Source organism: Ptychodera flava, chromosome 7 (assembly GCF_041260155.1).
Source record: "Ptychodera flava strain L36383 chromosome 7, AS_Pfla_20210202, whole genome shotgun sequence".
NCBI classification, from domain to species: Eukaryota; Metazoa; Hemichordata; class Enteropneusta; family Ptychoderidae; genus Ptychodera; species Ptychodera flava.
Window position 1 is genome coordinate 10,082,482 of NC_091934.1, and position 15,618 is coordinate 10,098,099.

At 38.1% G+C, this 15,618-nt stretch overlaps 1 long non-coding RNA gene across 1 annotated transcript; it reads right to left on the reverse strand.

The window, feature by feature from the left end:
- Positions 1-1,400: 1,400 nt before the first annotated feature.
- LOC139136746 (uncharacterized) lies at positions 1,401-11,792 on the reverse strand. The gene is made up of 2 exons (XR_011553238.1): positions 11,347-11,792; positions 1,401-10,239 (listed from the first exon to the last, which is right to left on the reverse strand). It is a non-coding gene; the product is annotated as an uncharacterized lncRNA (long non-coding RNA).
- Positions 11,793-15,618: the final 3,826 nt, after the last annotated feature.

Below are 15,618 nucleotides of genomic sequence, written 5' to 3' on the forward strand. Positions count from 1 at the left end.
CGTCGAAAAGGGAAATTTTCTCTAGTTCTCTCGTGCCTGTTCCCCCATGCTATATGTATACTGCGAATATAGCACGCTTATTTTCACGTCTCGACATACCAGATTGCAGTATTTGCAATTTATTATACTGACGTGATATAATTAAGCAGTGATGTACCCCTCCCGACCCATAATGTACGAAAGCAAACTTTGCACGACATAATGTACCAGGCGAAGCAGAGTACATGGATGCAAAGTTTGCTTGCCAAGTTTGCTTGCTACTGCTGGCACCCACTCGTTTGATTAGCAATCGTAATGGGATTTACACTCTGCAAATCACACTTGTGTATCCTATTACACGCTTTCTGGAGGGGCAAAGATTATTGCGTTAACGTTTTCTATATTTTTTACAGGTCTGGTTATTGAAAAGGTTGCCGATTGGACTCGGGAGTGAAAACGTTTATACCAAAAGTGAAAAGACATATTTGTCGAAGGTCTAAACAGTGCGAGTAACAGTTGATATTTTTGGATTTACTTTTCAAAGTCTATTCCTCGGGTGTACGGTAACTTATTGTCAAATACTAACATTTCGCCATTGTCAGACCCAAACACGCACACACTCAGACCCAAGTGAGCATAAATGCATAAATGCACTTGAACACATAAAGATATGTGCGAGAGAATGATATCTTTATTGTCTTAAGAATTCATCAACTTAAAAACATTTATTTTTCCTGTAGTATAGAAGTAAAAGATGTTGCAGTACGTAAAAGCCTCAAAATCGAATACAGAATGTACATTTATTTTCAAATATTTAATTCCTTTCTATTTTTCACTCTTGGCGAAATAAATAATATAATGACATCATCCATATCTGTCATAAAAAATTTTAATTTATTTAAAGCCGTACACAACGATCGTTTAATACTAAATACCGTTCCTAGACGTTAGAATCTCACCGCCCGCTCCTTGAGCCTCTATTCATTCACTGTTTTAAGCCCCCCCCCCCCCCCCGATGGCTGTCATCATTTTTCACGGGATCTGTAAGTGTTCTTGCAAAGAATTTCAGAAGTGCATCTAAAAATGCATTCCATAATGGCAATAGAAATTGGAAAAATGCTTTGACGTTGAATGAATTTTTTTTACAAATCGGTTTATGTTATGTCACCGTCACAAATTTAAACTATGTATGACTATAGGGTCAGCACTGAAATACGGCAAAGTATTACACATAGACATAATCGCCGGGCAACGCCGAATGCGTGCTTTACGGAACGATAGTTTGCTAAAAACGTCTTAAAACAACAATGAAGAAATCCATACAACATATAAATATTTATATTCCTGCATTTAAACTAAACCACTTCTGGTCATTTTGCTCAGTTTGTGGGAGATAAATAATCACCAAAACAATGATGAGATGGAGCGAAAGGCCAAGTATCCTTGACGTTTTAATGAAATATGAAAAATGAGAAAGCAAGAAAAATTCCTCGCCAGTTTCCTAGATTTGAGAGAAAACTACTGAACCCCAAACAATGGAGGTCACAGGTCAAAGGTCAACTGGCGAGGAAAAATTTACACAACAGTAAAACACTGGAGAAAAGGCACATATTAATCTACCACAAAGGTGTGGGCCTCAAAAACGCCAACACCAACCTATGACTAGCAATGGAGGTTGGAGGGGTGGAGGCCGGAGGATAAAATTGTTGGAAAAACCAAACTGCCAGCTGCTTGTTTGGCGGTGTGATCGACAAGAGGCAGGTCAATGTTGTGACCCCCCTCTAAGGCACTAATGAATGGAACTCTATTTGCCGTAGAGGGCAGTCTACCCTTGAAAATATGAAAACTACAACTGCATGTATATAAATCCGATTATCTTTCTATAATCGTGGTTTTATATTCCTGCATTTAAACTAAACCACTTCTGGTCATTTTGCTCAGTTTGTGGGAGATAAATAATCACCAAAACAATGATGAGATGGAGCGAAAGGCCAAGTATCCTTGACGTTTTAATGAAATATGAAAAATGAGAAAGCAAGAAAAATTCCTCGCCAGTTTCCTAGATTTGAGAGAAAACTACTGAACCCCAAACAATGGAGGTCACAGGTCAAAGGTCAACTGGCGAGGAAAAATTTACACAACAGTAAAACACTGGAGAAAAGGCACATATTAATCTACCACAAAGGTGTGGGCCTCAAAAACGCCACAAGCCACACATCGTGTGGCCGCCCCACCCAAAATGACCAGAAGCGAAGGTAAAACCTGATGAAATTACAAAACTGGTTAACGCAATTCAAGAAAGCGTAACTATTTTGGTAAACAACAATGCTAAAAATCTAAGTATGGTGGCCCCCATCTCGCTTATGTAGAAATGAGGGAAGGATCAAACCAGGAATGGCACCCATATATAGCGGCCCATGCCTGTCCTATATATGAGTGCAGAGCACCAATTTCCCTTTTTCTGTTCAACAAGTCATTGACAATGACATAATCCCCTCATGTTAATAGGTACTTTAACTCCCTTCCTGTCAAGTCCATATTTCAACACCAGGTCAAGATGGTTAAAATTAATGAAATACATCTTCCATATGGTGTATTTTAACATAATACTGTACATTTGAAGGCTGTTGAAAACAAAAATACTGTTAACTTGATGAAACTTAATTAATTATTTTATTTATGTTATTTTAATTATTATTTTTATTTGACTAAAGATGCTATAACAGACCAAGCCAAGTGAGTGAAAAAACGTCGTGTTTTGGCTCAAAACCCCTTTATACTGACTTGGCTGATGGGGAATTGATACTGTCTGGCAGGAAAAGGGTTAATTACAAGTCTTCTGAGAGGACTACTGTAAGCTGCCATACTAATAATGGTCATTTAAATGAACCAAAAAGTATCTAATCAACAGGATGCTGCCAAACATTTTTGCATCCTATACTAACACTGACAGATTATCACCGGTACCACATTTCATAAAGTTTGATGCAGTACTTTGGACATTCACCCTAAAACAAAATCCATTATGTAAATGCAAACTACCCATTAATTTATATATATGTATGATACCACTAAGTGCCAATGAACTGTATTAACAACACTATGAGATCAAAATCTGTACCAAGTTTATTAACACAGTATTTGTGGATATATCACTAGAATTAGGAAAGTTCACTACATATACAATCACCAACTGATTAAATTGACACTGATAAATGTGTTTTTTTTTTTTTTACTGTTAAAGCAATTTGAGCTCAACATCTGTACCAAGTTTAATGAAATTTGATGAACTATTCTTGATATATCAGCCTAATTACCAAAATCCATTAAATATGCAAATAAGCAATTAATTGATAAGAAACCGCTACATATCTTTGCATGGTATTTGACCATTGATACAGCATTATTAGACATATGACAATAATTATGAAAGTTCATTAAATATGTAAAAAAGAAATGAAACTCCTTAATGTGTTCCCAAAGTATTATAATGCTGATGGATCAACATCTGCTCCAGATTTCATAAAATTTAAAAGTATTTCTGGAGATAGCCCACTAATAAGGAAAAGGAACGAAATATGCAAATTAGCAATTAATTAACATGATACTGCTAAGTATCTTTGTACACTATTGTAGGGCTATGTGCTAAAGATTCCGACCATTTGTTTCATTAAATCTGCTGCAGTAAATTCTGGACATCACCGTATATTCTAGACATCACCCTAATTGCAAAATTCATCAAATATGCAAAATACCAATTAATTGATGCAATACTGACATATGTCCTTGACTGATATTAGAACTCTCTGTGAAAATCACCTGTACAAAGTTTCATCAAATTTGGCACAGTTGTACCAAAAACAGTGCTCTCATCCAGAATTATGCAAATTAGCACTAATTATGCATGCCACACCAATATAAATTGACATGCATATGTATTCTACAGTGTAGTATCCCTGTACAAAGTATAAAAAGAATTGGCACAGGCATATCTCAGATATCTGCACTCATGAGCCCCAATGCATGGACACAGCACTAATACTAATTTCATCCTTGAACCCCTGTGGATTATACCTGGGGACCCTGCGGATGGATATCGAATACAGGAAAGAAAACGGCTGTCACAAAGCCATTTTTGATTAAATCATTACAAAAAACGGCGTGCATATATATGTGAAAAGGGGGAAAAAATGTACTAACTTTCAATGCAATCGCGCCAGGCATCGCTGAGAGATTTACATGAACGAATGCACAGTCATCAAATACAAGAAACAAAATGGCTGCCGCACAGCCATTTTAGACCGGATACAAACAAAATTCAATGTGCAAATGCATTAACATATAGAGTAATCTATGTACTAAAGATGTGCTGTGAAATCACAACGTCCTATATCCAACGACCCTGGGGAAACAGAAAAGTGGGCCAGGCTCCACTCCCCTAAAAGGGCAAAAATCCCACACATAGCCTGTACATGGCAAATGTCAGCCACATCAATCTTCTGAAATGAAATAACAAATGCTGTGCCCGGCCTGCTATGCTTAAAATTGAAAAGAGTTAATATCATTGACTGAGGTTCACCTGAAGTTCCCGAAACTGCAACATATTGAACTGAATGACACCATCTCTATCGTGCTTATTCTTAGTGATTTCCCCAATCATGAGGAAAACCATAGAAGGCTGTTAGAAACATTGCTCTGAATAAACAACACTGATAAGCTGATGTAATAACACTGGAATGGTCTTAACTAGACAATACAAGATATCGCGTGTGATAGGAGATGAGTACCCCGTTTATGCTCTAATGTGCGATATAAATGAACCAGTTTGTGTACCATAAAAGAATTGGTTAGGTCTGAAAAACCTGCAAGTTTATGAACATAGCTTATGCCTGACAAGTAAGTTGACACAGTGGATGGGGCTAGGTGCTGTCTGGAAAGGTAACCAATAAACAATGCAATAGCCGTGTCTGAGAGTGGTAGTGATGGACAATGCACCCCAAAGTGGCTGTATAAAAATTCTCCATGCACGTCTGAGAGTGGTAGTGATGGACAATGCACCCCAAATAGGCTGCCTATGAACTGTATAAAAAGTCTCCATGCACGTTGGTATGTTTTCCTAGATGAACAGACAGTTAAGGGCTTGCAGCAGAAGCCTGCTCACTTCCACCTTAAACTGATTGGTAGAAACTGTGAGGGGATGCCAGTTGCCTAGAAACTAAAACCCCCTGACTGGTAATGTCATTGTTAACTGATTGGGCAACAGCTGGAGATGTAGTAGCTGGGCTTGCGGAGGTGAAAAGGCCAACATCCTTTAAACCCTGGATGACTGTTCGCGACATAATGGCTGCTAATGCACTGGTATCGGTGTGAGTCCAAGAAGTGACACTAGGCGTTAACACTGCAGCAACAAGTTGTTCGCTATGTTGACTGGTACTGGGAACTTGTAGGAATTCTTGAATCGGTTCAGCTGCATGTGGAGGATTGACCGATGCTCTCACAGGGACAGCAAATGTTGTTGTTGATGAAACCTTGCGTTAAGCTGTAGCTGCTCTGGTGGCCGATGCTTTTCGCTTCGGTGGCATGCTGTTGATAAAGAGAAATACTAACAGCAAGTAAAGTGGACTAGACCTTTGGCCCTATTGGCTAATGATAAGAATAGTCATGCCAGCATAGGGAAGAAAAATAAAATAACACTTGCACTGCATAATAAAATGTAAAAATTGTAAACCCTTCACCCTGGTAACACAATAATTTAAGTACAAAGAAATTAAAATAACCACTGCAAAAATTAAACAGTGCACGTGGCTACAAATTAAATCAACCCTTGAAACAGAAGGTAAATCCAACCAATAATATTGGTAAACCACTCTCCCCTGACAAGGTATGAGAGGGTACAAAAACAGCACTAGTGCAAATGGCCACCAAAATGGTTACCGGTAAGATATTGCACTAATCATGCTGTAAAAAGGGAATATACCTTGATTGGGTAATTAAAACTATGCAAATAAAAATGCATACATAAGTAGTACTTAATAAGGTATATACAACCAAAATTAATACATGATAGTAAAACCACTCTGTCATGACGAGATATGTCAATGTGAGTGGCAACAAAAACAACTGAAATAAGCCCAATATGCATGTACGCAAGGCTGAAAAGTGTAAACGAATGTACGGAAACTGATAACACCGACACTACTGGCAGTACTGCACCATCAAAACACGCTAAAATTAACCGTAATGAATTAAGAACTGCCCCCCGTAAGCTTCTATAATAAGCAGACGTTCGTACGCCCTTGTTGATGAAAGATGGCGCTTTAAAAAGCAGAGAACGTACAATGGGCCAAAATTCCCTCATGGGTCACAATTGCCCAATTTACCTTACCTGAATTCGCCAAGTGCGCTAGAATGAACCCCATCGGCGCAGAAAATCTGTGCAAACTTGCTAAAACACGCATGTGTTTCCAGAAATGCCCAAAGGCGAAGCCTTCTAACTCGGCCTCTAAGAAAGTGTCCAACAGTGAGACACGCTCGATAAAAATGGCTACTACATGATGTGATGCGCGGGAAAATCTGGCAAACAAAAATAAACTTGACGTCCATGTAATCGAGCAGATCTCCACGAAATGCATCAGACTTGAGCCGGCAATAGCTGCTGAAAGTTATGACAAATCAATTGCACCTAGCTGTAAAACAACCACACTGGGTTAAAACACTGGACGACATGTAAATCAAAACCCCGTACATTATTCACCGTACGGCCTCCGATGTATTACTGCAGAACTGCACATGTTGAATGACTGCGGCATAGGACGTGCGTTACGCGGTAATGACATGGACGCCTAGCCACGAAAGAATGACCTAAAATTAACACCTTTGGCTTCATACTGATTGCCAAAAACATGTGCCTGGATGCCCAGCACTTATATAAGGGTATGACCCCTAAGACAAAAAGAGAGCTTGCCTGAACAATGTAGAAACGAGGATAAAATTGTTGGAAAAACCAAACTGCCAGCTGCTTGTTTGGCGGTGTGATCGACAAGAGGCAGGTCAATGTTGTGACCCCCCTCTAAGGCACTAATGAATGGAACTCTATTTGCCGTAGAGGGCAGTCTACCCTTGAAAATATGAAAACTACAACTGCATGTATATAAATCCGATTATCTTTCTATAATCGTGGTTATATGTGATTAATTGCGGATACCTAATATATTATTACGTACTAACTACAAAAATTTCGACTTTCTTCGTAAATAGAAATTACCACTTTATGGCTTCATGGCTGCCATAGTTATTTTAAATTTTAGATTTTTTAAAAATCAATAAATGCTGCGAGTGGCTTTTGCTAAATGTTTTATCACATGTGATATATTGCCACAAAACAGTATAAATCATTACCTCCTAAATTGGTGAGGTGGTTAAGCAAATTTTTCCACTGTATGCTTCTCCTTGTAACAATAATCCAAAGCGCTTATAAAAGGCGTGGAAAGATTAAAATAAGTGCTATTAATGACGAAAGTTAAAAATGAATTTAAGATATCCGGAAACTCACGCGTTAAAAATACATACATTATTTAAAAATACACAAAGCATTGATATAATCATTCAAATTCAAAACACAGCAATATCGTGTTATGGTAAATTTCAGCTTAACAACACATGTAAAAAGTAAACGAATATCAAAGTCATTTTTCAACATTACTATGGAAAACAAATGATCATCAGTTCACCTTTAAATACTAATATACAATTTGGTTCTTTTCGCCGATTAAAATATGAACATGCTTGTTCTCTACAAATATTACTTCTCATCTTCACCCTTCGGGGAATAATCAGTGAGAATACGTCGGGATACAGAAATAGCGTAGTGGCTTAAGGTTTTCACAGATAACACAGTTCATTTCTTAGATACGGATGTCACATATTTCAAGGTGTTGTCCTTTCTTCATTCCACCTTCTGCCTACTCCGCCCTAACTTTGTAAACATACATCTTATATACGGTGCAAGTTCATAGTATCATCCTCTGCACATGTGGAAATCACGCGAGATCAAACATGTATCATTATCACTTTATGGATTTGATGATGATTTCTTGACTCATTGGTCACGAGGTCAAAGGTAATAATTAAGTAAGTTTTACGTAATAAGAGCAAAGGTGACGTCACAATGAATGACTTCTGTAACACATATATCGATAACAAAGCCATTTAAGTTATCGTCCAAAATGACTTGTCCTGGGATTCTTTATAAAATACAGGTAGAAAAAGAAACCAGTAAATAGTTTGAAACGGAACAAATCCAATTGTCAGTTACACATTACTTACATCAAGATACGGCGGATGAAATTAAGGAAAAAATCATCGCCAAGGCAAACAAGTCCGAAACCCTAAGAGTTTCCACTAAGCTCTATCGTCATAAACAGTGATCTTGTTGACGGAGTATTACCGTCTGCCACTTAAACGTCGATTTATCTTATCTAACCCGTGTTGTCTTTGTCGTACCTTTAGACTTGCGACTGTCTTTTGGTTTTCTAACATGTTTCATAAAGACTTTATCAGCACAAATGACGCAAAATAGGAAAGCTCCCTGAAGAGAACCTATCGCGTTAGCGATGTAATCCAACTCGACTGATTCTATGAGTGTGTCACACAAGGTTACACTCCAGGTGAGGCCCATGATAATAAACGCTTTTAAACACGTGACAAAATGTTGTTTCCACTCAGCACGTTTTCCGATCTTTAAAAGAATTGTCGGGGACCTAATAACATACCACAGGGTTAGTACAAAGCAACATGTACTTAAGGCAAAAGTCGCGGCCACTGGTATCAGAAAAAATACAAGTACAGCCCGCCTATTTCCAATCCAACAAATACCGTCAAAGCCATATCCAACCTTGAAATTTCCAGCCCCACTCCTGTCAAGATACACAGCAACTGCCACAAGAGGGACGGGTAGTAGCCAGCCACATAACAAATAACGAAGCAAAACATATCGACCACGATTGACGTACAGGGACTGCCTGACCGATCGAAAAGTTCGAAAGATGTCGAAACTCACAACTGACATCCATGTAAAATAGGCCAGCCATGAGTAATGCAACGCAACCGATATGTAGATGCATAAGCTGGGTAACTCGTTCAAACCCATGGTAGCGAGTAAAGCTGCCTGAGCAACCAAGAGAGATACAACCATATTCAAAAGAAGCTTGCCAGGTTCATTGTGCATGTTTTTATTTAAACCATAGATAACAATATAAGCAATTAGGCAAATAATTGACAGAGAAGAACATCCCACAGTTATCCATGATTGGAGACTGTGAGAAATTTTATCGGCTGTGAAACAAACTAAAGCCAACGATTTGTTGGCAATTAGCTGAAAAACTTTTGTTTCAAATGTAATACCGTTCAAGGACAGAACCAAAACATCACCGTCGACGTAAAAGTCACCTCTTTGTACAGTCAGCCGGTTTCTTAATATGGGACACCGTAAACTGATTTCTGGTAGTCCAGTTTCATTTGTTATCAAACTTTTGTTAACATTTATATCTGAGCCAACGTTTGCGAAACTTTCGTTAACTTCAGTTTCGGTAACCTTATTGCAGCTTTGTGTAACAATATCGATCACTTCATTTTCAAAGCACGAAAGGTTTTGCGAGTACTGTTGAGTATAAGGCATTCTAGTAACTGTCACCTGTGCAAACGTGTTGCTGTTTATATCGAACAGCAGTGTCAAAGGAAAAGGCCACTTCTTGAATAATGAAAAGAAACTACTGTCACATGACACTATTTCGGTAGGGTCGTTACACTTAAGGCAATCGATATTTTTATATACTTCATAATTTTGGCCGCTTACTAGTTTAGTCAGAGAGTAATATGATTCGCAAATCCGTTGGATGGCCTCGAATTTCTTCACACTGTCATACAGCGTCGAATTGCAAGTGTCAATGTATGGGATACATGCCCTTGGTTGTATTCCGGTGATGTCTTCCATTGATATGAACATCTGTTCCGCTGTGAAATTGCCAGCGTGACCCTGTGTCACCAAAGTGGTTAATAGTTTCATCTGATCAGAACCATGCTTTTGACTTTGAATATTTTCAAGATAAGAATACAAACTGTCTATGTCTCCGCGAATACTAACGCTGACGTGCCACATTACAACTTCTGATCTATTTCGGCCGTTGCATATAGCACAATATATGTTACGGTAAACGTCTGGTCCTCCGGGCCATGTAACTGGGACACTCTGAATCGACAAACCTGGAATGAAATACAAATACGTGTATCCTAATTTATAAATGTAAGATACAAACTTACAATCATTACAGATGCGAAGTTTACAAATATGAAGACAAACATCTTCACGAAACAAGCATTGGTTTTTCTTTATGATTAAGGTGTCATGATAAATAATATATAAGGATCAAACTTTGATATTTATATTCAGTTTTAGTAATATCAAACTTTGTATCATGCCAGATGTTGCTGCTGTTGTTGTTTTTGTTTAGATATGTCGCCCTGTCGTCATTTTGCGTTTTTGCATTGTCTGTGTTTGTCATCTGTTTTCACTTTTTCCTCTTCACTTTTATCGTACTTTTCTTCGAAATAAAGCTGTAATTTTGACACATTGTTGGTTCATCAGTTAAGGAATAAATCAATTTATCGGACATGCGCGTATGGATATAGACGTCTTTGGATACAGATATAGATAAAGACTAAACCACTGCATAAGTGTACTAAATCATGTTATTCTAATGACTAACTTCTCGATTTCGATTCTAAGTTATACAGCTTCAACTGCGACAGATTAGTATGTTTTGTGCTGCCAAGCAAGTTGCCGTCAATGACACAGAACTGGCATAATACGTGTTAATGCCTGTTCTACTAAGTGATGTTTTACTTTTATGCACTGATCCTTACAGGAGATTTTAAATGTATTGACATACAGGTAGACAGACACACAGAAAGACAGACAAAATGATTCGATAAGTCATAAAGCTTAGAAAATAAATTACTCCAACTGTTTCCAGTCCTTAATACTTGGCTGAAGTGATGGAGTGATGCGATTTTCTGTTTCCGTTTTCTATTTTTCCTTACCCTGTTGCAGTTAGGTATCATAATACAAATATAGCCGCTTCCTTGTGGTGCTTTGTACGTATGACGACAAGAGAGCTTCGCACTTTTTAGCCTATTAATTTTACTAATACAATATTATGAATATTTAAGTTGTGTGCTAACCTTTTGTCTGGCAAAGCTAAGGTGCACATTTTGTTGAACACAACAATAAAAAAAACCATGAGGGTAGCTCTGGAACAAATATAGACAAAGCAACAAATTTAGGATAAGATGGGAATTAAGAAAACTCACCCAGAGATGCTTTCTGCTCACAGTTATCTCTTACAAAATTATCTTTCCATGATGGCGGGCATCGACCAATCATCCAAGCTTTTATCGCACTCAAGTCGTCCACTCCGGCGCATACATATAGATCTTTCACATTCTGTCTGGATTCATTCGGCGTATTGGGAAAGGACTTGTTCTGACAAACGTCCAGGTAGTCGATGCAACAGTCACCATAGATTGAACAGTCAGAATCACAGTTGCAGGCCCACCGTATAGGTGTCGTGCGATATCTCGAATACTTCCAAACACGTGTACAGTCGGCGGAGCCGTCAAGTCTCGAGCATGTGTCCGGACTAAAAGTCATATTGTCGCCAACTGCATGGCACATAGTATTTTGTACAACAATGCTCCAGGTTTTGCCACTTAGATTGAGCAGGAGCAATATCAAAGCTTCAGAAATCATCGTTGGAAGATAACTATGGGAGAAAATTGGGAGAAGAGAACAGACGATGCTTTTTATTGCTACAAAATATTTTCATCTCAACGGTACCGTTATTCCATATATGCACAATTATGTACTGATGTATATGTACATAGATTGTCTGCGATGACTTTTGTAAAATAATCACAAAGAGAATTTAATTAGATATTATTCCTTAGGAATATTCCGAAGGAAAATACTAGTGATTTAATGACCGTGTCACCACGAGTCGAAGACGAGTTGTAATACGGTTATTATGTCACGAGTATTTTCCGAGCTGAACGAAGAAAAAATTTTAGGGAATAATATACTTATCACATGCACAAGCCAAGAATTCATTGTTTTTTGTAAAGTGAAAGGAGATTTCCGCGTTTAAACTTCTGAACTACTTTTGGGATGATATCAATACGTCGTGGGCGAGATGTCAATCATTTCTAGTCGTCGGTCACGTGAGCGATGAACACGGCGCTTACGGCTATGTACGGAGCAAATGCCAGATGACCTCACACTATACGTAACTTCTGCGAAGTTATATCCGATTTCAAAGATAGCATAGGCATAAATTTAGAATAAAATTAACTCAGACAAAGTAACGTTATTTTTCGAGAAAAAAACCCACTGAATCTCGGCGCTAATACCGTGTAACGTCGCGCCCAACCGACTATACCCTGGTTACAATGCTTACGGAACGCATGTGCACGGTAATGCGACCAGCTTCCAGTTTATAATTGTTTCCAAATATTACGTAATTCCTTCGGAATATACAAGCATTAAATTCTCACGCTTCCGCAGTTCGTATTATCATTGTCGTAGTCTATGAAACTAATGATCTCTTTACACGACTTTTTGAGGCTTCGCGTGCGGCATGGACGATAAACACTTTACTCCCCTTGTTCCCCGTGTTGCTGTACTCTGTGCGTCAAAAGCTCAGGTGGTGGGGTCCATACGGATACGAACCACCGTCATGACTTTAAAACTAAAGCAGAAGATCTCAAAATTTGCGAAGGGGATGTATTATGTCAGACTCTAAAACATTATGATACCGTTTTACAAATATTCACGTAAAACAAATTTTGATCGCGGGAGAAATACGGACCGCTGCGCGCCATGTTGTTTGTTCAGACTGACGAGCACATCCAAGATCGAAAAAAATTCCGACACCAAAATTGATGACATAGGCGCGGGTTGTCGTGATGTAGATCAGATAATAGATCGCTTTATTCTCTGTTCAGAGACGACAAACTTGGCTTGTGCATGTAATAATGTTACTAATGAATTGACAATGACTGTTTTAATTACATGGAACGTGTCCATTACGTAAAAGGGCGTCTCGCAAACTGTTAGTATAACTCGGTTAAGAAAGGGTGTTTGCCATTCTTTTCCATGTGTACCTCATGTATTACCGTTCATAAAATGCTGAGGGTTGTTTCCAGTATACGCCGGGCGATTCCTTCGTTTGAAATCTTGAGAAATTGGTACGAATATATAAGTATTAAAAAGTATCTTACATTAAATATTTGAGTCAACTTACAATTTAAAGTCGAGCAGACTCTAAAGGACGTCCAGTGACAGTAAATACAGCTCTATCTTTCCTTTGAACCTCTCGCTGACATTCAAGAAAACCGCACCAGTTCGACCTTCTTATCTCTCAGAAAGACAGAATGACCAAGCTGTCGATGGAAACTCTGGCTTTGTTGCAACAAAAGGTTGTGTTACTTATGACCTGTTAACGTGGAGCGGTCCATTTTACGACAGGTAACTTATAGCTGAGATTCGATTTGAAGCTGCGTATCAATGATGTGATGAGAACATTTGCATGCACCTATATGATATTCCTTTCTCTTCGCAAACAAGACGTCACCGCCGAGCCCGTTAATTGGTTGATTGTTTGGTTTGCACACGGTACTTGAAAAGAAAATACTGATATGTCAACCCATATTCCCCTAGACTACATTCCTTTCACAAGATGGCACAAAAGTCAGGAAATGACTCGTACACCGGAAATCGCAAAAAACTATCACCGAAAGAGATTTACTATTCCGAAAATCGTGCCGACTACAACCGTTATAAAGTGGTGCTGCAGGTAACCAACACTGTTTTTTTCAAAGGAATAAGCCTCATCAAAGATGACAATTAAACCCCCTCGTATGACATATTTTCAAAAAGCAGAGAATCTGAAATTTAGTATTGTAGCAATAGCTCCCTCGAAGGATGAAGGGTATATTTTCACATATATTTAGGGTAAAAAAGCTGAATTTGGTATTAATGATCAAATTAAGTCAAAAGGTTGATACCGTTTTCTGAAATGTAATGGTTCACTAGAAACAAGAATATATGAAGAAAAAAACGACTATTTTATTTTACATTACCTATCCTCATTCTAAAGAGGCAGGGGTTGAAAGACTTGCTCTCAGAAAAAGTGATTAAAATCATGGTAAGCAAAATTAAAATACGCCTTATTAAAAATGTAAGAACATTATTGTCAAACAAAGCCTAGTCGTTTGTTAAATAGTATGTATAGAACATAATGTGTAAATTTCATAAAATTTAACCGAATCTTTAGCAATTTTAAAAGTGGAAGAAAAGAAAAGCCAGAAATTCGGGTGATTTGCATAAATTTACATAAAATTACACTTACGGCTGCTTGACAACTGCTAAAAGGTGAACCTAACCGATAATTTAATCCTAGATAAGCAAAATAATTAAACTTCATTGAATTCGAAGATTTGCAAAATTTGTAATTTTGAGCAGAATACGCTGTGTCACCCTTCGTGCAGTGTCACCTTAATTTTTTTGCCCATAAATGGACGCCCATATATACCTGCCGTGTAAAAATGGCAGGCAGGCTAGAATAGTATATGACCAGAAAATTTAGCTTACGTAAGCTAGAGTAAGGTGATCGTGGCCGGCGATTTATTCTCCAACCTATCCTTATGAAAGAAGGCCTGGAGATTCAATTACCTAAGGCTAACTTTAATATCAAGAGCTCTGGGTGACTCTGAGCAGCTGGCCTTTAACCAGTCTCGATCTCCGTTAGACAAATTTGCACGCCAAACAAGAGGAAACAGTTGTTTAGAGTACGTTGAGTTGTGAACTTCAGGTTTTGATGCAATGCTGATCTACAACAACGCGTCTTGCGTATTATTTTACACGTTTCAATAGCAAAATAGAAAAAGGCAAACACTGTTCGGCTGATGGGAAAAATGGTACGTTTGTTAATGGAGTGACTCGGCGAAGCATGATTTAATCAAGAGTAGGGGATGCCGATATTAATTAAAGCTAAGTTTGCAAAGTTAGTCGTATAGAAGATTAAAAGCTCGTCATACAGTATTCTTCAAGCGTTATAATTGGCTGTCTGGTAGACGTTAAATCATTCAAGACATTTTCGATCAGTCGTTCATTGGGACAACTATCGTGATGCAGTTTATTGTTCAAGATTGCCGGTTCATATACAGGTAGTTTCTACGAATCGAATTTGATTGCCTTCGATAAATTCCCTTTCCGTTACATTTTAACTTAGGACGTTTCCCGTGGTACCTGAAAATATCATAACCACAAATCAACGATTTGAGTGGGTCAATGCAAACTCTATATTCTGCTTTATCATTTGTTGGTACCGCTTTGGGTATCGACACGAAACAAAACTTGGTATTCGAAGAAAGTATAAGTATTTCTCAATTATTTTTTTCTTCACAAATTCAAGTAAAGTACACTAAGGACTCACTCTCACTGTTAAAGCCTAACTCTCCTTGTCACAGGTGAAGGATAGATTGCACGATGCAATGTTCGATTACTAGGAGCGTAAAAACTCAATG